The 23,046-nt window shown below is 40.8% G+C and overlaps 1 protein-coding gene across 2 annotated transcripts in view; it reads right to left on the bottom strand.

The window, feature by feature from the left end:
• Nucleotides 1-23,046, bottom strand: part of ORC4 (origin recognition complex subunit 4) — a 65,558-nt gene that overhangs the window by 41,627 nt on the left and 885 nt on the right. The window contains exon 1 of one of the 2 annotated variants that reach the window (XM_014454158.2): nt 22,864-23,031. The exons of the other annotated variant lie outside the window; for it this stretch is intronic. The gene's annotated coding sequence lies outside the window, so the exon portion shown is untranslated. Of the gene's footprint in view, nt 1-22,863; nt 23,032-23,046 lie in introns of those variants that run through there. 2 annotated transcript variants of the gene reach the window in all.

Below are 23,046 nucleotides of genomic sequence, written 5' to 3'. Positions count from 1 at the left end.
GTATTATATGAAATGCTGAAAGATATCGAAGAAGAAGAGGAAGAAGAAAAAGGTAAAGATACAAATTATGAACAACAAATACACATCTATCAACAAGTGAATCTAAAAATCAAGGGAATACATAATCTGATGAACAGAATGAACTGGTGATTATAATAGAATCAGGGGCATAGAAAGGGAATGGACTGAATATTCTTGGGGGGGGGGGGGAAGGGGTGTCGGGGATGCGGGAAGAGACTGGACAAAAATCGCGCACCTACGAAAGAGGACAGTGGGTGGGGAGTGAGGGCGGAGGGTGGGGTGGGAATTGGGAGGAGGGGAGTTATGGGGGGAAAAAAGAGGAACAAATGTAATAATCTGAACAATAAAGATTTAAAAAAAAAAAAACTACAACTAAAAGACAAAACAGACATCACCCAGAACCACAGGAAGGCTGGCTGAGTGGAAATTCTACAACTAGAAGGAAAGAGAAAAGCACATGGAGACTCAGAGGAGGTGCGGTGTGGAAGTAAAGTGCAGAGGTACGGAGGCGCACGCTGAGGACTCGACTGTCTTTTTCAATCGGGAGGGAGTCTCAAGCTCCCAACTGCTCTGAACTCCAGTTCCGGGAAGTCTCTGGGGACCCAGACTCATACGGGGAGAGGCTAGACCAGGGGTGGGCAAACTTTTTGACTCGAGGACCACAATGGGTTCTTAAACTGGACCGGAGGGCCGGAACAAAAGCATGGATGAAGTGTGTGTGAACTAATATAAATTCAAAGTAAACATCATTATATAAAAGGGTACGGTTTTTGTTTTTTGTTTTTTAGTTTTATTCATTTCAAACGGGCCGGATCGGCCGTAGTGTGCCCACGGCTGGGCTAAACTGTCTGGCATTGGTCGGACCTCAAGGGCGAGTTTCTCTCAGAGGTGCTTGCAGCGATTACCGGGACACTGAGAAGCGGGGCCTCTGAGGGCAGGACTGAGGAGCAGCCATAACTGCTTGCTCCACCCTGTTGATCCCCTGGGACCCCGCCCTGCCCAAGCTGTGCAACGGATTTTGCATATGAAAAGCCAACTGCCCCTCCTGCCGGCTTGGTCGCCCTCAACTGCCCCCTGCCGGCCTGGTCGCCCCCAACTGCCACCCCCTCACTGGCCTGGTCGCCCCCAGCTGCCTCCACTGCCGGCCTGGTCACCCCACACAGCCAGCTGTTCAGTCATATGGTTATCCCTCACTAATCCCCCTGCCAACCTGGTCGCCCCATGCAGCCTGGTGTTCAGTCGTTTGGCCATCCTTCACTAACCCCCTTCCTGGCCTTGTCACCCCATGCAGCCTGCCGTTTGGTCATCCATCCAGTTGTTTCGTTCATGGCTTTTTATATATTAGGAAGATTGATAATGTAAGAAATGGACCTCTGTGATCCATCTCCAGCATGGTCAGCTTCTGATGGAATTCGCTGAATTTCCCAAGGGCAAGCAGAATATAGGGAGGAAAGAATAGGATGTAGGAACAAAGAACTGTGCATATGGGGCAGCATTATGGTGGGAAACCCCCCTTGGCCTCAGCTAGACAGGGAAGATGGAAGTAGCTAGAAAGGTCACAGCCCAATTTTTTTTAATGGCCCAATGGGAGACGGCAAAACCTAGGTGAAATATGAGGAAACAGTTGACCTCATACTACTCAGCCAATGAGGAACTGGAAGAGGGACTAAATAAATAGGCTATGTTCCCTGCTGTGTGTGTGCGCTCGCGCGCGCGCACATACACATCAATGGATGCCTGCTCTCAAGAGTGCATTAAAAGTCTCATTTTTGTCATTCTTCTGTTTACAAGTCTGTCATTTGAAATTCGGAAAGGTGGGCCATTACTCACAATAGCTCATTATTAACATTTTTAAAAGATTAATGAATATAATCTCCTTTCTAGAATTAAGCTAGCTCATTTTATATTTTATTTATACTGGCTTCAATTAAGAACTTAGAGGATTAAGAGAAATAGTTCTAATGTTTAAAATTACTAGTCAAAATCTGTACTTTTAGTTATTTATAAAACGAACTAGAGGCCCAGTGCACAAAATTCGTGAACAAGGGGGGGCAGGTGTCCCTCAGCCTGGCCTACGCCCTCTTGCAGTCCGGGAGCCCTTGGGGGATGTTGTCCGACTGACAGTTTAGGCCAGTTCCCCATCAGACATCCAGCAGTTGGACATCCTTAGCGTTGCCTGTGGGAGCGCATTGACCACCAGAGGGCAGCTCCTGCGTTGAGCATCTGCCCCCTAGTGGTCAGTGCGTGTAACAGCGACCGGTCGTTCCACCATTCGGACAATTTACATATTAGCCTTTTATTATCTAGGATACTCCAATAATCCTCCATTTCTTGGCTTATAATTTTGCAGTGATTTGGATTATTCTCCCTACTTGTTTCAAAGTTGCTATTCTTAATGCCAGTTTTAGCATGTCTGAAAAATCTGGCAACACATTTTAAATTTATGACCAAATGTATGAAAATTAAACCAGTCACTAAAAGACAAATACTGTATAATTCCATTTACATGAAATAATCAGAATAGTTAAAAATCTAGACAAAAAGCAGAATCTTGATAGCCAGGGGTTGACGGGCAGGGTAGCATGATGAATTATTTTTTATGGGTATAGAGTTTTAATTTTAAAAGTTGAACAGTGTTCTAGAGATGGATGGTGATGACGACAGCACAATAGTAAGGAATGTATTTAATATCACTGACCTGTACATTTAAAATTGTAAATTTTATGTTATGTGTATGATAAATTTTGTAATGTATATTTTGCCAAAATAAATCTCTGAAAAATGTCATAGTAAAATTAAAGAAAAAGTGAAACATTAACACCACAAAAAAATAAAAGGCTAGAAAAATCTAGAAGAGTTCTGCAAAGCTTCCAATTTTAATCCCACTGTCAAAAGCCCAGAAATTCTCAAAAAATGTCAAATAAGGAGAGAAGCAAACTCAAACAATCATAATTCAGTTGTTTCATTTTAAACCTAAAGAAAGAATTCATCAGGCCTCCAGGCAGACTAAAACCTACATGGTAAAAAAAATAAATGTTGAAAGACAATGGAATAATATTTTCAAAGTTCTTAGAGAAAGTTTAAAGACTCATACGTAGTAAAGATTTCATTCACATATAAAGATAACAACCTCTTTAAACTAGACTAGATTCAGTAAATACAGAAAATGAAGTTTTGGTGAGGGAACCCAATCATGAAATCCATCCATTTAGAACACACACACACACACACACACACACACACACACACAGTATGGTGGTTGGTGGTGAGCTATGAATCCATTAAGTAATTAAAACTAAACAACTATAAAATTTATAGTTATAGAACAGATGGTAAATATAAATCTTAATAATGTAAAAATAATTATACAATGTAACTAGTGAATGCATAAGAGTACTAATTTCTTCATTATTAATAACTGGGAGAAAATACTGTTTAAAATTAAAATATGCAGTAGAGAAAAGGGACTTTTTAAAACATTAGATCATCTCAATATTCAAAGTTCAGCAATTCTCACTTTTATTTGGTTAAATTCAGAAAAATTGAATGGAAGCAATATCACTATTGGTATGAGTGTGCACACATATTTTTTTATTTTTTTTTTTTTACCAAATGGATCCTCTTCAAACTTCTCCATAGTATTTGTCAGTTAAAAAAAGCAGGAACAACGTGCCATACTCATACATACATAGACATGCATATTAGTACACATATACCCACACAAATATATATTTATACATATCTTATTGTTTTTCCTATTACTACTTTAAAGCAAAAATAAATAAATAAATGGAATTAGTGGGTTTAACTGAGAAAAAGAACCAAGTACTTCAGCTAAATAATAAAAATATACTTTTAGATTAGGCAGAATAAAATTTTTTCAAGTTTTATTAAAATCTTATTAAGTACCATGAAATGACCTGCCTTTCGAATGAAGCTTTGCATCTTTGGCTAGTTTTATTAGTTTGTTTTTGGTTAATGCAAACTAACTTCAGTGAACACCTTAGCCAAGCTCTATAGAAGTATACTTATATTCCAAGTAAATGGGGTCAGTGAAGTGACAATTTAAGGAGAATGGAAAATTAGATGGAAGCCTCAGTCCTATTAGTTTCAAAGTTGTTCAAGTAGGTCAAAGATACAATAGTTTTCCTACCCTGCATATCAATGGACTCCAAGATAGTTGGTACAAAATAACCCTCTCAGGTAAAGAGAATATTTCAAAACTTTTACTTATAAATCCAGGTGATTTGCTAAACTTAAAGGTATTGTTTCAGTGTTTTAAATAAAAGTAAAATAATGCAGGTGTCTCAATAAATTGCAGATCTTTCCTGTAATGAACAGTAGTTGCCTGTCAAAAGCATTCTGCTTAGCAAATAAACATAAAATTTAAAAAAAAAAATCCCGCCCTGACCAGTTTGGCTCAATGGATAGATCGTCAGCCTGCGGACTCAAGGGTCCCGGGTTCGATTCCGGTCAAGGGCATGTACCTTGGTTGCGGGCACATACCCAGTGGGCAGTGTGCAGGAGGCAGCTGATCAATGTTTCTCTCTCATCAATGTTTCTAACTATCCCTCTCCCTTCCTCTCTGTAAAAAAAATCAATAAAATGTATTAAAAAAAAACCCTTATGTAGAACTTTAAGACAAATGTAAGAAAGAAACCTATGTTAGAAATATACTCACCAGTCCAAAAATTTTTAAAAAATGAACATGGAGACACTAAGTACAGCAAAAGCAATGCATTTAATGTCAGTCTTGCAAGATCAGATATCTGGTGGGAAGGCACACCCAAAACAGTTACAAGAGCATTTTATTCCATAGTGCACAGGTCCCTCCCCTGGTTCCTCATTGGCTGAGTACTATGGGTGTACAATCTTCCCAGATGTCACCTAAGTTTCATTATTTCCTTATAGGGTATTCTTTCTTTTCCCGTCCCAGTTTAAGTTCATTTGTCAGTTGGTCCCTCCCCAATATCCTGTTTGCCCTGAGGACTTTCCAGGTGCATGAACTTTGTCAAGTCCACAAGCCACTATGCAAGCAATCTACCAGTAATTTTCCATTAAGGGTTAAATGCCTTGCCTTGAAAACCGACCACCACTGACTTTATTTCTAACAACTTATAAAAATTCTCACATATTTACATGTAACACTTATAAAGAGGACTGTTTAATCTATTGACAGACATTTCTATAAAGAGTATGAATGGGTTTTATGTCCATTATTTAAAAACTAGTGGCCCGGTGCACGAAATTCATGCACGGGGGAGGGGGTGTTCCTCAGCCCAGCCTGCAGCCTCTCCAATCTGGGACCCGTGAAGGATGTCCTACTGCCGGTTTACAGGGATCGGGCCTAAACCGGCAGTCGGACATCCCTCCCGCAATCCGGGACTGCTGGCTCCTAACTGCTCACCTGCCTGCCTGCCTGATTGCCCCTAACCACTCTGCCTGCCAACCTGATCACCCCCAACTGCCCCCCATGCCATGTGCTTGCCCCCAACAGCCTCCCCTGCCAGCCTTCTCACCCCCAACTGTCCCCCCTGCTGGTCTGCTCACCGTCACCTTCCCTTCCCACTGGCCTGCTCGCCCCCAGCTGCCCCCCTTCTGGCCTGCTCAAACTTCCCCCCACCCTCCACTGTCCTGATCACCTCCAACTGACCCCCACTGATGGCCTGATTGCCCCCAACTGGCCCCCCTGCTGGTCTGCTTACCCCCAACAGCCCCGCCCCCAACCAACCTGATCACCCACAGCTGCCCTCCCCTTTTGGCCTCTAACCACCTCTACCTCGGCCCTGCCACCATGGCTTTATCCAGAAGAACGTCCATAAGGTCTCCTGGAAGGTCTCCAAGTCTAATTAGCATATTACCCTTTTATTAGTATAGATAGAGGCTTGGTGCACAGGTGGGGGCCAGCTGGTTTGCCCTGAAGGGTGTCCCGGATCAGGGTGGGGGTTCCCTTGGGGTGTGGGGCACCCTGGGCGAGGGGCCTGTGGTTGTTTGAAGGCCAGCCATGCCCCCATGGGGTGAGGGTCCCCACTGGGGGTGTGTAGCCAGCCTGGGTGAGGGGCGGATGGTTGTTTGCAGGCTGGCCATGGCCCCCAGCAACCCAAGCTCCCAGCCCCTCCTTTTTTTTTTTTTTCCAGCGCCTCCTTGAGCGGAGGGAAGCAGGTATCTGGGATTTATTTATCTTCTATAATTGAAACTTTGTAGCCTTGAGCGGTGAGGTCTGGCCAGGGTGTGCAGGAAGCTTGGCTTCCTCCATCGCTGGGGGCAACCCAAGCCTCCTGCTCTCTCCAATTCCCTGGCCGCCACCATCTTGGTTGGTTTAATTTGCATACTTGCTCCTGATTGGCTGGTGGGGGTGGCTTGTGGATGTAGCAGAGTGACACCAATTTGCATGTTTCTCTTTTATTAGTGGAGATATAAAAATATACAACTTTCCAAACAGTTTGCCAAAAACATTTACATGAGAGAAGATTAAATTTACTAACAGACAACTTAAAAACTCTTTTAAAATCAGTGAATAGAAATTAAAATTAAAAACATACAAATAAACATTATTTTCTTCAATAGCTTGAGTGGAAGTGAGGGGGACAAAAACCTGAAATCCTAGCAGAGGGCAGTATTACTTTGTGACAAGAATTTTTGGTCAATTAAAATAAAAGTGTTTAACACTACTCTCTGATGATGACTACAGAAATATTGAAAATAATATCACTATAAGCCTCCATTACATAAAAACAAATTCTACTACTATTTACCTAGTGTCTAATTCTGAATAGTAGACATTTTGTTCAAAGAGTAAGAATGGACAGAAGGCTAGAACTCTGCCTATCTTTAGTTAGAAAAATACTCTTGATGAGATAAGCAAATAATGTAAAACAAAAGGTATTTTAGGAGAAATCTGTGGATGCTTTCCATGTTTTCCATGGATGTTGCCATCAGGCCAGCAGGGGAGGGCAGTTGTGTGTGATCAGTTATTGGTTTTTGAGATAACATTGAGGTAAGAATATATTTAACTTGTTTTTCAGCCAGCTAGAATTAAGGAACATTTGCATGTAGCAAGGTAAATATTAGAGTTAAAAGCCCTGAACTCATAACGTACTGTATTGTACTTTCTTGTAAGAGCAATTACTCCAGGGCATATGTTCATTTGAGAATAACTGAATAAAATCCTTACCATTATTTAAATAATTTTTTTCTTTTGACATGCTTACACAGTTATGTAAATATGATATGCTACAACCCCAGTGAATTAATTAGCAAATGGTAATTAAACTATTTTTGGAAGGAAAACATTTAAAATAGCATTGCCTTAGAGAGAAACCATTTGAGAATTTATAGAAATTATCAATGTGAATGCAAAATCTCAGAATTTCCCCCCAAAACTTTAATAGTATATTGTTTCTAATGAGACTCTTCAGCTTGTGCAGGAAACATAAAGAGGCCAGATTCCCGCAATACTAGGGCCAAATAAATTATGTTCTCCAATGGTGCTTTATTAATGGTATACACCACCACCACCAGCGCCCCCCCCCCCCCCCCCCGGCCCCCATCCTCATGCTTAGGTAACTGCCAAGGCAGACATTTGAGTTTAAACATTTATACTGTAGTAAGATCTTAAAATAGTTGGATGTGTTTTAGGGGAATGCTAAGTTTTTATTTATTAATGCTTTAAAAAGATATCTTAGAATTTTTTCTTATATAACATCATACAATACAGAGGAAAACTTTATCCTTTTCAGACTTCAAACCAGGAAAATACTAAAAAAAAACTTAAGGCATTCTTTGTATTTCAAGATAACTGTTCATCATGATGACTTTAAGGTAACAAAATATCCAAAGTGTCTTCATAAAAGTTACAGACTCACTTTTTATCAAGATCACCAAACATAACTCCCTCATTTTCACATATGTTTATAAAGTCTACAGTAGTGTGAAGTATATACATCACTCACTTATGCAGAGCAACTTCCAGTTCTACAAGCTCCACTCGTGGTAAGCACCTCAGATAGGTATATAAGTTTTTATCTTTTCTATCATTTTTCTGTACCTTTTCTATATTTAAGATATGTTTAGATATACAAATATTTACTGCTATTGGTTTACAACTGCCTACAATACTTGGTACAGTTACATGCCGTGTAGAGTTGTAGCCTAGGAACAACAGGCTATAACATATAGCCTAGCTGTGTAGCAGGCTATACCACCTAGGTTTGTGTAAGTGCACTCTATGATGTTAGCACAATGATGATATCACTTAAAGATGCATTTCTCAGAATGTATCCCCCTCATTAAGTGTGCATGACTATATTTGTTGAAATAGAAAATATACATTGCTTTCTATCCCAGGTTCCTGATACAGAGCTCCTGAAATGCTTGTAATTTCTTGGGTGATAGGAGTGTCTTTTGTTCCATTTGAGATGACAATTAGTGGGCTTGTGGATAGGTCTGGATGAGGACTGGTCATAAGAAAACAAGTCATGATTAGAAACTTGGAATTTTCAGCCCTGTTCCCATTCTCTTGAGAAAGTGAAATTGGCTAATCATGCCTGTGTGAAATCTCCATAAAAATCCCAAAGGGTTTGAAGAACTTCTGGGTTGGTGAACAAGTGGAGATATCGGCGAGTGGCATGCTCTGAAAGGGTATGGAAGCTCCATGCCCCTTCACCATACCCTGCTATGCATCTCTTCCATCTGGCTGTTCCTGAGTTATATCTATACTAATAAAAGCCTAGATGGCCCTCACGCGCAACGTTGCCACAAGATGGTCATGCGCACAGCAGAGGCGGGGCCCGGTGGTTGCTCCGTGCGGTGAGGCCTGGGGGTCCCGCGGCTCCACAGGGCGCAGAGGAGGCCAGTCCCGGCATCTCCACCGCCTTGCGCAGAGGAGACGGGTCCCAGCGGAGAAGGCGGGTTGCGGCCAGGGAGGGCAGTTGTGGGCGATCGGGCCGGCAGGGGAGGGCAGTTGTGCGTGATCGGGCCGGCAGGGGAGGGCAGTTGTGGGCGATCGGGCCGGCAGGGGAGGGCAGTTGGGAGTGATCGGGCCAGAAGGGAGCAGTTAGGCATCAATCAGGCTGGCAGGGGAGCAGTTAGGGGGCGATCAGGCTGGCTGGAAAAAGCAGTTAGGGCAGTGGTTGGCAAACTGCGGCTCGCGAACCACATGCGGCTCTTTGGCCCCTTGAGTGTGGCTCTTCCACAAAATACCACATGTGGGCGCACACATATAGCGCGATTGAAACTTCGTGGCCCATGTGCAGAAGTCGATATTTTGTGGGAGAGCCACACTCAAGGGGCCAAAGAGCCGCATGTGCCTCACGAGCTGCGGTTTGCTGACCACTGGGTTAGGGGCAATCAGGCAGGCGAGCGGTTAGGAGCCAGTGGTCCGGGATTGTGAGAGGGATGTCCAGATTGGAGAGGGTGCAGGCTGGGCTGAGGGACACCCCCCACCGTGCACAAATTTCGTGCACCGGGCCACTAGTCCTTTTATAATAAACTAGAGGCCCAATGCACAAAATCTGTGCAAGGGCTTTGGCCCCTGCCACCTCTGTCTCTGCCTTGGCTCCTGCCCGCCGCTGTGGCAGCCAGAAAGACAGATGTCTGGAAGGACATCTGGTCTAATTAGCATATTATGCTTTTATTATTATAGACTGTAATCTAGTAAATAAAATGCTTCTTTGAATTTTTTGAGCCAGTCTAGCAAATTAATCGAACGCAATGAGTGGGTAATTTAAATGTGTTGTTCAGAAACACAAATGACAAATCTGACTTGCGACTGGTGTCTGAAGGGGTTAGGAGAGGGGGACAGTCTTGTGGAACTGAGCCCATTACTTGTTGAATCTATGCTATCTCCAGGTAAACAATTTCAGAATTAAGTTGGATTTAGGACACTCAACCAGTGTCCTACAATTGCTTGGTAGGTGAGGAATACCTACACAAAATTGTAACTCCATGTAGAAGTATTTAGTATTAAACAAACTTACCAACTTATTAAACAAAAAAATAAATATGCAGTATTTGCAACATGTAACCTATAAAGCTAGAAAAGGAATAAAAGTAACAAAAGAGTGCATAACAAAGAATAAAGACCAAGGCACAAAACTGATGAAGTAATTTTTAAAAATGTTTTTATTGATTTCAGAGAGGAAGGGACTCAACTGGGCATGTGCCCTGACCTGGAATCAAAACGTAAGCTCCTCATTCAATCAATGAGCCACACCAGCTGGGCTGATGAAGTAATTTTTAATAAATAATAAATAGTATGAAAAGTAGAGGCATAAAACCTGAACAAATCAGTCATCATGAAAGAACTAGAAAGGGTGTTCAAAACTATGCACAACAATGGCAATAGCCCCAGTGGTTCGGGAATTTAATTTTTAACCAAACATTCAAAACAGGGTTCAGAAGAATTTAAACAGTTCCAGTATCAAGATAAATATGCAGGCCATTTTACTTTATTTTATGCACTTGATACAACCTTCATTAATAAAACTGGACAAAGGGTAAAAAGAAAGATTATAGATGAAGCTCTACTACATTAATGTAGCAAACTGAAAAGTTCCACTTTTTAACATTCCTCTGCCTTATTAACTATCGCTGATAAGTAGCAAAATTATTGTCATATTCTAGTGTTAATACAAAATAACTTAGGAAAAATAAAATAAATCTCTTTAAAAATGCAGATCTTGTGCTTGTTTCATTTTAGTTCAAAGAATAGTCACAGTTGGTAAGGCTGTGGTTAACACACAATAATGACACAACCACTTATTACTAGAAGCCTCAATTTTGTATAGACTTTAAGCCTGCAATTCCACTTCCAGAAATTTACTCCATAATCCCAGATGTACACAAAAAGCAAGCTAAGAAGTACCCATGAACATGGGCACAGCCCAGGGGCACAGGCTCTCACACACACAAAACAAAACTGAAACCTAATCACAGAAATACAGACTGCTTCCCCTAGGCAAGCGCCATACCATCATATCAATAGAGCTCCTCTTTATAACTAAAAGAACAAATCTCAGACCTTATTTTTAAATATCTGTAAGGAAATTCCAAACAGCTTATGATAGTCTAACTTTGAGCTGAGTGAACATAAAAATCTTACACTAAAGTCCTATTTACTTTAGTTTCTTATACCAGAATATATCTTGTCTGGCTTTCAATCAAAAAATTATAAGGCACGCTAAAAGTAAAAATAAATATACATTGAAGAGATTGAAAAGACACAGTAAGACTTAGGAATGGCAACAATTTTAAAATTAAGACTGGGAATTCAATATGCTAAGAGCTCTAATGAAAAAAGCAAACAACCTGCAATTAAAGATGGGCAATGTAAGCACAGATGGAAACTCTTGAAAACAAATCAAAAGGAAATACAAAAAATTGAAAACAATAAAATAGAAATAAAGAATGCATTTGATATGCTTAACAATGTATAAATGATCAAGTAAAGACTATTACAAGGACCTGGCAATATTCTATTATATGATACCTGTACTACTTGTTAAGTGGTACAGTGTTAATTGAAAATAAACTTGGATTTCTTATAAATGTACACTGCAAACCCTATAGTAACCACTAAATGAAGTTTTTTTGTTTTTGTTTTTAAAGAGGTGGAACTATGGACTGAGGGAGGAAAAAAAATGGATATAACATGATTGACTAAAATCAGAGAAGGCAGAAAATGAAAGACCAGGGCGGGGGAAAAAAGAACAAAGGCAACCCAGAGAAAACAGCAATAAATGTGGCAGACATTAATCCAACTATGTCAGTATGACTTTTAAACGTTAATGGGCTAAAAACACCAATTAATAAGTAGAGACTGTCACAGTAGATAAACAAATAAGACCCAAGTATATACTGTCTACAAGACATTTTAAATATAACAACACAGATTAAAGTACAGGGATGGGGGGGGGGGCAGTTAGACACTAATCAAAAGAAAGTTTAAGTAGCAATATATAATTTTAGATAGAGCAAATATCAGAGTGATAAGTATTAAGATTAAAGAAGGCATTACATAATGATAAAGGAGTGAATTCTATTAAGTCAACAATTCTTAATGTGTGAGTGCCTAACAACTGCCTAACAACAAAAAATCAAAGTATATGAAACAAAAATTGATACGAATGCAAGAAGAAATTGAGGAATCCACTTTATACTTGGAAGACATCAATATCCCTCGAACAGTAATTGACAGAAAATCACTAAGGAAATACTTGAATTGGACAGGACTACCAGTCAAAAGGACCTAATTGACATACATAGAATACTGCATCCAAGAAGAACAGAATGCATATTCTCCTCAAACTGACATGGGACATTCACCTAGATAGACCACAGTCTGGGGCAAAAAAAACACACCACACACACAAAAAAAACCCCCCAACACCTTATATTTGAAAAAAAAAAGAAAGAAAGAAATTATATAAAGTATGCTCTAACACCATGATAGAATTAAGGTAGAAATAAACAGAAAAATAGCTAGTAAATCCCCCAATACAGAGCTTAAACAACACACTTCTATAAAACACATGGATCAAATAAGAGAAATTAAGAAAAAGAATTGTAAATAAAATTAAAATTAAAATAGAAGTTACCAAATGTTTGACATGTAGCAAAAGCAGTCCTTAGAGCAGTGGTTCTCAACCTTCTGGCTCTTTAAATACAATTCCTCATGCTGTGACCCAAACATAAAATTATTTTCGTTGCTACTTCATAACTGTAATGTTGCTACTGTTATGAATCGTAATGTAAATATCTGATATGCAGGATGGTCTTAGGCGACCCCTGTGAAAGGGTCGTTCGACCGCCAAAGGGGTCGCGACCCACAGGTTGAGAACCGCTGCCTTAGAGGGAAATTTATAGTGCTGAATGCATATATGAGAACAGCAAAGAAGACCTAAAATCAATAATCTAAGTTTCCACCTTAGTTAATCAGAAAAAGAAAAGCAAAATAAACCCAAAGTAAGAATAACAAAAAATTAGAGAACAGGCCAATGAAATTGAAAGCAAGAACTCAATCACAAAAAGAAATCATGAAAAACTCATCCAGCCTAAAATGAAAACTGATAAAGCTAAATACATAAATGAATAAAACTGACAAACCTCTAGCCAGGTTAAAACAAAACAATAAAAAAGAGCAGGCACAAATGATTAATATCAGACATGATTAATATCAGAAATTAAAGGAGGACCATCACTACTGATCCCACAGACATTAAAAGAAAAGCTATTACCCTTTCAACTTTAACTTTGCCAAGACTGTCATCAACTTTTTGGTCAAAACTTCATACTCATCTCTATTCCCATATCCATCATGGAAGTAGCAAACTACTAAAATTATGTTTTTATTGGAGGTGGGAAAGAGATTGGGAGACTTTTGTGAGATTAAGGGGAAAAAGAATTTAGGAAAAACGAGCAACCCCAACACATGCTTGTTTGAATATGGGCATGATTTGGGAGTGAAAAGGGGGAGTAAAACTAAAAGAAAAGAATGGGAGAACAATTGTCGATTTCAGATTTCATCTACTTTCTTCTAGTTTACAATCTCAGCTTGCATTATTTTCCCATTTAAGCACTTAGTAAAATGTGCAAAGCTATTCAGTCCCATCAGCAAATCCTGTCCAAAAAGAAGAAACATATAACAGCATGGTCACTTAACAACCAGTGTTTTAATTTGGATAGAATTCATTGACAATGCCATTTCCAAAAGACCTGCAGCACTAAAATAGTTAAAATTAAACCAAGGCCTCTATTCCACTCCATCAAAAGAAAAGAGGTTCTATTGAGGGCAATACAGAAGAACTCTACACTAGGGGATATCAGCCTCAGTAGAAGGTAAGGGCATTACAGATGAAAAAACTGAATATTGATACTCGTGAGCTCTCTGCTTTCACTTGCTTTTCCAAGCATTGGCAATCAGGCTTACAGCTTGGAGCAGGATTTGTTGTGGGAGGCTGTCCAGTGAATTGACAAATGGTCAACAGCACCTGCAGCTTCCATCTACTGGTTTTTAGTAACAACCACATCCTAGAACCAGTGACTTAAAGGCATGAGAGTGAAAAATCCTTTGCACTGAACTCTTGTTAGCCCAATAGAAAAGGTTTCCAAATACCTAAGAAATGCACATTAGGGTTTTTCCCTCTAATATGTGCCCCAGCCAAATTTTTCCTCAGTGAGAACCACCAATAGCTAGCAAGTCCAGCCAAGTTCATAAAGACCCGAGATAACTTTCTACTACCCCTTACAAAATTTGAACACACAATCAAGGATCATAAGAGAGCTAAGGAAAACGTCTAAAATGAAAGAAACCAAAACATACAAAGAGAATACCTTAGATAAAGCAAAGAAAAATAAATTTCAAAAAAAAAAGTCCATAAAAAGAAAAGAAAAACACAAAACAAAACAAAGAAAAACCAACCACTAGGATTCTGTGAAAAAAATACAGAGATCAAGAAAGCTATTGTAAACAAAAGAGTATGAGAACTGAAATGAAAATCTTTAAACATTTAAAAAATCAAGTAAATTTCCCAGGAAGTGTAAAGCATAGAATTGTAAAAACATAAAAAATGGGAGAAATAAAACAGGTCCAGGAGGGCAATGTCTAATTGCACTTCCAGAACAAAATACACAGAAGCAAGGAAATTACACAAAAAGTATCAGAAAGTTTCTCAGAGCTGAAGGATATAAGTTACCAAATGGAAAGGTCCCATGGAACGCACAAAAAAGTGCATTTATTTTACGACTATGACATTTTAGAATACTGAGTACAACGAAGAGAAAATTCTATAAGCTTTAAACAAAAAGGCTGCAGAAGCTTTCATGGGGAGAGAAAGGTGAAATGCAAAGTGTTGAAAATTAGAATAGTTTCAGATTTTATATAAGACACTAAGAATTCCTTCACAATTCTGAAGAAAAACATTCCCAACTTAGAATTCTATACCCAGACTACAGTCATATAAAGTAGCAGATATTTACAGGAACATAATGCCTCAAAACATTAGCCTTTCAGATAGGTACTGGAGACCATGACCAAACAAAGAGAAGGAGCATACAAGACAAAGAATTACATGGGATACAAACAACAGATGATCCATCATAGAATAGAGGCTGCACGAAGGACAACCTTATTAATAAGCAACTGGCTTAATCTGGAAGCAGAATATTCCAGGAGAAATTTCTCCATTATGGTAAACCTGATAAAAATAATCAATACTTCTGAACCTATGGAGAGGATATGCTGACAACTATCAGTTAGTTTGGAAATGATTTAATAAATATTGAAAAACTGAAGTATCTGTAGAACGATGGGGGAGTGGTTGGGGTGTTTGTGGGGAAAAAATCCAATTTATAGAATCCATAGTGGGAAGTCAACAAATAATGAAATGAAAAAAAAAATCAAGAGGTAGCAATATAAGATGTTATTTAGAAATATGGAAGTAAATAGCAAAAGAATGTGCCAAAAAAATAAAAAGCGTTCCCCCCGAGAGATGGGAAATAGCCACCTCGTCCAATATTACACCCTTCAAGGGGCTTGAGCAAGGTGAGGGTATAAAGGCCCAAGCATTTTGGTCCACCATGGTGCCAACTCTGATGGGAAATATTATGGAGAAGAGAACTTGCAATAAATGAGATGCCCTGTCTGTTGTGGCTCAGTTGGTTGGAGTACTATCCCGTATATGGAAAGATCATGGGTTCGATTCCCCGGTCAGGGCATATACTTAAGTTGTGGGTTCAGTCCCTGGTCCAGGTACACACGGGAATCAATTGCCGATGTTTCTCGCTCACAATGATGTTTCTCTCTCTCTAACCTCCTTTCTTGTTAAAATAAACATATCTTTGGGTAAGGATTAAAATATGTATATATTTTAATTATGTATATACATATATATACACACATATATATATTAAAATAGGTATGAGTTGTTTTTAATAATAAACGATGTAGAAGTAGTCAATACTTGAAGCTTAGATTCTTTTACATTTGAAACTGTTAACTTAAAAAAAAAAAAAACCTGAAAATATTTTCATTAACTTGGCTACTTATACTGTAGAAGGTAATTCAATTTAAAAAATTTTAAACTCATGTATGACAAGTTGAAACACAAAATTTTGGCCAGAACCAGAAAGATCTTGATATGAATTTCTAAATTTAAAAACAAAAGAGAGGATAAGGGTTTTCTTTATGGTAAAGGCAGATCGAATCAATCCTCCTGCCAAAGTCAAGAAAAACCTTCATAATAAAAATCAAAGAAATAAGGCAGCATGAAATATATGCCAAAACCTAGTAGAAGATAAACCAGAGAAATAAACCACACACCCAATCACTTTTTCCTGAGGCCTTTTGCCAATCCAGAAAAAAAGGCTGAGAAATAAAAAGTAAGACTGAGCTACTGGTGACTTTGATGAGCATGGTAAAAAACAACAGCAACAACAGCAAAACCAAAACCAAAAAACAAAACAAAACACTGAAGCAAAGGATCTACCAAACCTGGGGATTCAAATAAACCATGACACAATTTAAGTTGAGATCTCAAGGGCAGTGTCATCAGTATAGGAAGAACTGGATGTAAAACACAACTCATATGACTCAAAGTCCTGCTTATTTCATGTGTGTAACAGAAGAAATCCCAAATTTTGAAAATGAATTGATTTGGAGCTGGAAGCATCCCTAAGCATCTTTCCTAGAAAAACATGCCTTCTTGACAAAGATATTATTATGCTAGTACTTACTCACTATTCCTGTAATTTTTCAAACAAACCAGCACATAGGCACACAAGAAAAATCATAAACCAGCAAACACAAAATTCAGAAACTGTAATTATCAGTCACAGACAAAAGAAACTATGAATGCTATGCCACTAAAGCCACAACTTTTAATTTGTAATTTAAAATTTATAACTTTTACCAAGTAGCCAGAAACAGTAAAAATGAATATAGGGCGCTAGCCGATTTGGCTCATTGGATAGAGTGTCGGCCTGCAGAACAAAGCGTCCCGGGTTCGATTCCATTCAAGACCATGTACCTAGGTTGCAGGCTACTCCTTGGTCAGGGCCTGTGCAGGAGGCAACCAATCAATGTGTGTCTCTCAGATCGATGTTTTTCTCTGTCTTTCCCCTCTCTACCACTCTCTCTAAAAAAAAAAAAAATCAATGGAAAAATATTCTTGGGTGAGGATTAAAAAAAAACACACCAATAAGGACCTACGAACCATAAGGTTGCAGTTTGATTCCTGGTCAGGTTACATGCAGGGGTTGTGGGTTTCATCCACAGTAGGGGGTGTGCAGGAGGCAGCCGATAAATGATTCTTTCTCATCACTGATGTTTCTCTCTCTCCCTCTCTGAAATCAACAAAAATATATTTTTAAAAAATGAATATAGGTATAGTTCTTTAAATTCTGATCCACAGAATTAAGAAACCCAGTGAACCCAAAACAGGAAAACCTCATGAAGAAATAGCAGAAAATCTAAGATAAAAGAAACATTTTTAAAAAGCAGATTTCTTAAATGTTAAAAAAAAAAAGCCCTAACCGGTTTGGCTCAGCGGATAGAGCGTCTGCCTGCAGACTCAAGGGTCCCAGGTTCGATTCCGGTCAAGGGCATGTACCTTGCTTGCGGGCACATCTCCTGTGGGGAGTGTGCAGGAGGCAGCTGATTGATGATTGATGTTTCTGACTCTCTATCCCTCTCCCCTCTTCTCTGTAAAAAATCAATAAAATATATTTTTAAAAAAATGTTAAAAAAAAAAAAGCAGATTTCTTTCAAAGCAGCAAGAGTTAGACTGACAGCTGACTTCCAAAGTCAGTAATGGAAGTCAAACAGCAGTGGAATATTACCTTTGTGGTGGTGAAAAACAACCATAATCCTACAATTTAATACACCCCAAAACATTCTTCAAGATTGAAGGTGAAACAAAGACAGTGCAAGATAAACAAAAAATTAAGAGCATTGGCCATGAACACATCTGTATCTAAATAATATGCTAAAAAAACAAAAACAAAATAGAAAAGGATCTCCGAGGAAAATTCAGAGACATTAGAAGAAATAAAGAACACTGAAAGTATATAAATATGTAAGGATATGTAAGTCAACAATGATGATAGAGAACTGTGCTGTCCAAACGGAAACATAGTACCTATATCAGTGGTTTTCAACCTTCCTAATGCCGCTACGCTTTAATATAGTTCCTCATGTTGTGGTGACCCCAACCATAAAATTATTTTCGTTGCTACTTCATAACTGTAATTTTGCTACTGTTATGAATTGTAATGTAAATATCTGATATGCAGGATGTATTTTCATTGTTACAAATTGAACATAATTAAAGCATAGTGATTCATCACAAAAACAATATGTAATTATATAAATGTTTTCTGATGGTCTTAGGCGACCCCTATGAAAGGGTCATTCGACCCCCAAAGGGGTCGAGAATCACAGGTTGAGAACTGCTGACCTATATGTTCTTTAAAATTTTCTAGTATCCTAATAAAGAGGGAATATGCTAATTGACCCTCACACCATTGCAAAGATGGTGGCGCCCACAGCCAATAAGGAGGAAATATGCTAATTGACTGCCCCGCCCTCAAAGATGGCGGTGCCCAGTCCCCTCAGCCCTGCCGGGGCAGCAGGTGCACAGCAAGGCAGGGCCCGCCTCCAGGCGGGCCTAGCCACTCCGCATGCCTGCCTCTGGAGACCCCCAGTCCCCTCAGGCCCCAGGGCCAGGCCAAGGCACAGGCAAGCCTCGGATGGCGGCTGCCCAGCCACCCAGGGCTGGCCCAAGGTGCAGGCAAGCCTTGGATGGTGGCTACTCAGCCGCCCAGGTCCGCCCAAGGCTCAGGTAACCAGGGCTGGCTGAGGCTTGAACTGCCAGCAGTGGTAGCAGCAGAGGTGTGATAGGGCGTTCGGTGCCTTCCCCTAATCTCTGGGTCGCCTCCCACCCCTGAGGGCTCCCGGACTGTGAGAGGGGGCAGGATGGGCTGAGGGTCCCCCCTCCAGTGCATGAATTTTCATGTACCGGGCCTCTAGTTCAAAAACTAAAAAAAGGTGAAATTAACTTATTAAAATTTCAACATGTAATATATTAAGAAACTGAATTTACTCTGTTTTTATACTTAGTATTAGAAATCTGGGGTTTATTTGACATTCACAGAACATAATAATTCGGTTGGTAAATTGCTTTTAACCTAATAAATAATCTGTGCAAAATACTTAAAGACTATTCACGTAACCAATTTATATTTTTGAAAAAAAAAATGTTTAGCCTCATTAATAACCAGGGAACTGCAAATTAAAGCAATAATGTAAAGCTACATCCATCAGTTTGGCAAAAATCAAAAAATACCAACTGCTGGCAGGACGGTCGAGAAAAAGTATCAATTGTATACTGCTGGTGGGAGAATAAATTGATATATCACTTTGGAAAAATTGGGCATACACAAAATTGTACACTATATGCATAAAAATACATTTAAAAAATCCATAATAGCACTGCCCATAATTGTTAAAAACTAGACACAATCCAAATGTCCATTAATATTAGATTAGTTAATTGTGGCTTATTCATAAAAAGACCACACTAGTTCTGACCCATGTTGCAAAGTGGTTAGAGCAGGGTTTCAGGTTCCATCCAGCCTGGTCAGGGCACGTGCTGGGGGGAGACAACCTATATCTGTCTGTCTGTCTGTCTCTCTTCTTCCCCTCTCTCCCTTCCTTCCACCCTTCCCCTAGCTCTAAAAAAAAAAAAAAAAAAAATTTAAAATTAAAAAAATAATAATCAATGTAAAAAATAGCCTCTGGTGAGGATTAAAAAAAAATACTACAGTATACTTTTACTGTAGACTATAGACATTACTATACAGCAATGAAAATATACATACTAAAGCTAAATGTACTAACATGGTTATATATTAATAACATGAGAGAAAATAACATTATATATATAAAACCCTAATATGCAAATAGACCAAAAGGCAGAACAACCGAACAACTGGTCGCTATGACGTGCGCTGACCACCAGGGGGCATGTGCGGAACATGGTGGGCGTTGCCAGCAGGCGTCAGAGTGTGGAACATGGCAGGCATCAGCTGCAGCGAGATGGTGGAGCCGGTGAGTGGGGGTGCCAGACCAAGGCGGGGTGCCAATCGCTGTCATCAGGGCAAGCCTCTGGTGGTTACTGAAAATTCTTTGCTCCTGCACACTGAGGTCCCACAGGGCGCTCACACCCGCTGCTGGCGCCGGAGCCGCCACTCGCACCCATGGCTGGCGCTGGCCCTGATTGCCCCTCAGGGCTTCTCCACCATCCCCTGCTCCTGAGAGGCAATTGGAGCTGGTAGCTGCCTCTTGCACCCGCTGTCAGCGCTGGCCCCGCTCGCATCCACTGCTGGCGCCTGGCGCTGGTGCCGATCACTAGGCGCTGTCAGCGGGTGAGAGCGGAAGCTGTTGGCCCCCGATCGTCCCTGAGGGCTTCTCCACTTCCCCCTGCTCCTGAGGGGCGATCGGGGCAGCAGCTGCCACTCACACCTGCTGACAGTACCAGCCCTGCTTGCACCTGCTGCTGGCGCCAGCCCCAATAACTCCATGTGCTGTTAGTGGGTGCGAGCAGAGCCGGCACCATCAGCACGTGGGAGCAGCAGCGGTGGGAGTAGGGCTGTAGGCAGACAGGGGACCGAAAGCCATGGCAGAAGGGGCCGGGCGGGGGCGCAGAGGATGGGCTGAGACCCACCCCTGTGCCCACTGCAGCCTCAAGGACCACAGTTCCTTTCAAGGTGCACAAATTCGTGCACTGGGCCCCTCGTACATAATATGTAACTCATTTACATATAGGTAAATACAGGCAAAACTGACCTATATTATTTTAGGAATGCTGGCATAGCTAGTTAAAAAAATAGTTGAAATAAAAGTAAGACATAATTCCCATAAAATCCAAATAGTGTTAACTCTGAGAGTGGTGAGGAGGGAGGAATGATCAGGAATAGATGGGGGGTAGGAACATGTCTCCAGGGCCAACAATGTTCTAGTTCTTGACTTTGGTAATGATTACAGAGTGTTCACTGCATTCATTAGACTGCATATCTATAATTTGTTCATTTTTTGTATATTTTACCACACAAAAAGACTTCAAAATTGTTACCTAAGGCACTTTAATTGCTTTGCAAGGTATTTTTCTGTTAAAAGTGATAAACGTCTGGTTTTACTATATAAAAAATTTTAAGGTACAAGACTAGTTTTTATTTCATTTGACAAGATTACAGCACACACAGAAAGTAGCAAGCACTAGGATATGATGCATAAATAGGGTCCACTGCTAAAACAAAATGAAGAGAAATAGTAGTACCTTTAATTGATAGTTTACCCCAAAGGACCCATTACAGATTAGGTAACACCAACACAAATAAATACAGTGGGGCCTTGACTTATGAGTGTCCCGACTAACGAGTTTTTCGAGATACAAGCCGTCTCTCGGCCAATTTTTTGCTTTGCGTTGCGAGCTAAAATTCGGGTTACGAGCCAGCTTCAGATACCCCACTGCTAGTTGGCGCAGCGAACATCACCGCGAAGGCCACAACATCAGCCCAGCATCACGTCTCACTCGTTCACAATTGATTTGACATACGAGTAATTTGAGTTAAGAGCTCCGTCACGGAACGAATTAAACTCGTAAGTCAAGGCCCCACTGTATGAGAAACTTTAGATTCTTGATCTTAATAGAAACCATAGATGGGTGATAATCTTTCAAAGTACCTTTACAAAACACGCCAACTGAAAGACTGAAATGATTTAAGTTGTATAAAGAGAGTATGAAAAAGAAACAGTGCTGTTTTATTTTAAAAAGCTTTACTAAACCCTAACCGGTTTGGCTCAGTGGATAGAGCGTCAGCCTGCGGACTGAAAGGTCCCGGGTACGATTCTGGTCAAGGGCATGTACCTTGGTTGCGGGCACATCCCCAGTAGGAGGTGTTGCAGGAGGCAGCTGATGGATGTTTCTCTCTCATGGATGTTTCTAACTCTATCCCTCTCTCTTCCTCTCTGTAAAAAAAATCAATAAAATATATTTTTTTAAAAAAGCTTTATTAATGTAAATTCATGAATCCTTTCTTAAACATTTTGGAATTAATTCTGATCTTATGAGGGAAACATTATTTCCAGCAAAAATAGATAGCATTTAATTGAGAAGGCTCTAAATCCGAGGCTAGTAACAAAACAACCACCACAAAAACCCTTAAGATACCCATTTAAAAATCTCTCATCTACACCGCAGAAGGTGAAAACTGAGATATGTCCCTTCTCTATCAACAGCAATACCCAATATCAAGGACTACACCATCCACCACCCCTTCCTGAGAACAGGCACAGGCGTTGTTGCAGGAGCAACGCAAAACGCGGAGAGAAATTCCACCACGGCTTCCCAGCCTGCTCATCCTCCAAGCCCCTCCAGGATTCCAGGGCGGGTGGCGAAGTCATCGCTTCCGGCCCTAGAAGTTGTGGTCATTCACACAGGGAGCTTCCGTCCCCGCACAGGTTCCCTGCTCCAAGCTCAAGCAGCGGACACCAGTCATCTGCAGAGGCTCCGAGTCCGCTGCCCTCCTTACACCAGGACCTCACCCCACCGAGTGCCGTCGCCACCCCGCCACCGACCCGGCCTCACTAGGAGTCCCCGCGCCCACCCGGGATCCGTCGGCAGGGAGGCCAGGGGACCAGGAGCCGCCTGCTTTCTGGCCTGCCCGGCCTACACAAGCCAGCCCCCCGCCCGCATTCCCAGTCTCCAGAGCCTTTCGCCCTCCCCCCGGTTTACATCGCCTTTCACCGTTGGCGCCCCTACTAGGGGCCAGCCTCCCCCACGTTACCTCTCACAGAAAAGTCTGCCCTTACTAGGGCAGAGCCGAGATGTAGCCACAGCGGGAACCGTTCCACAGGCTCGCCTCACAGCTGGATCGGACCAGCTTCACCAGGTGCTGCTAAGGAGACACCGCTACTCCCGGCATGCCGCGCGCACGCGCCTCTCCCACCCCGCCCACCTCCCGCCCCAA

This window comes from Myotis lucifugus, unplaced genomic scaffold (genome assembly GCF_000147115.1).
Source record: "Myotis lucifugus unplaced genomic scaffold, Myoluc2.0 scaffold_32, whole genome shotgun sequence".
NCBI lineage: Eukaryota > Metazoa > Chordata > Mammalia > Chiroptera > Vespertilionidae > Myotis > Myotis lucifugus.
Note: the sequence above shows the minus strand (reverse complement) of the source record. Positions and strands in the feature narration are given on the sequence as shown.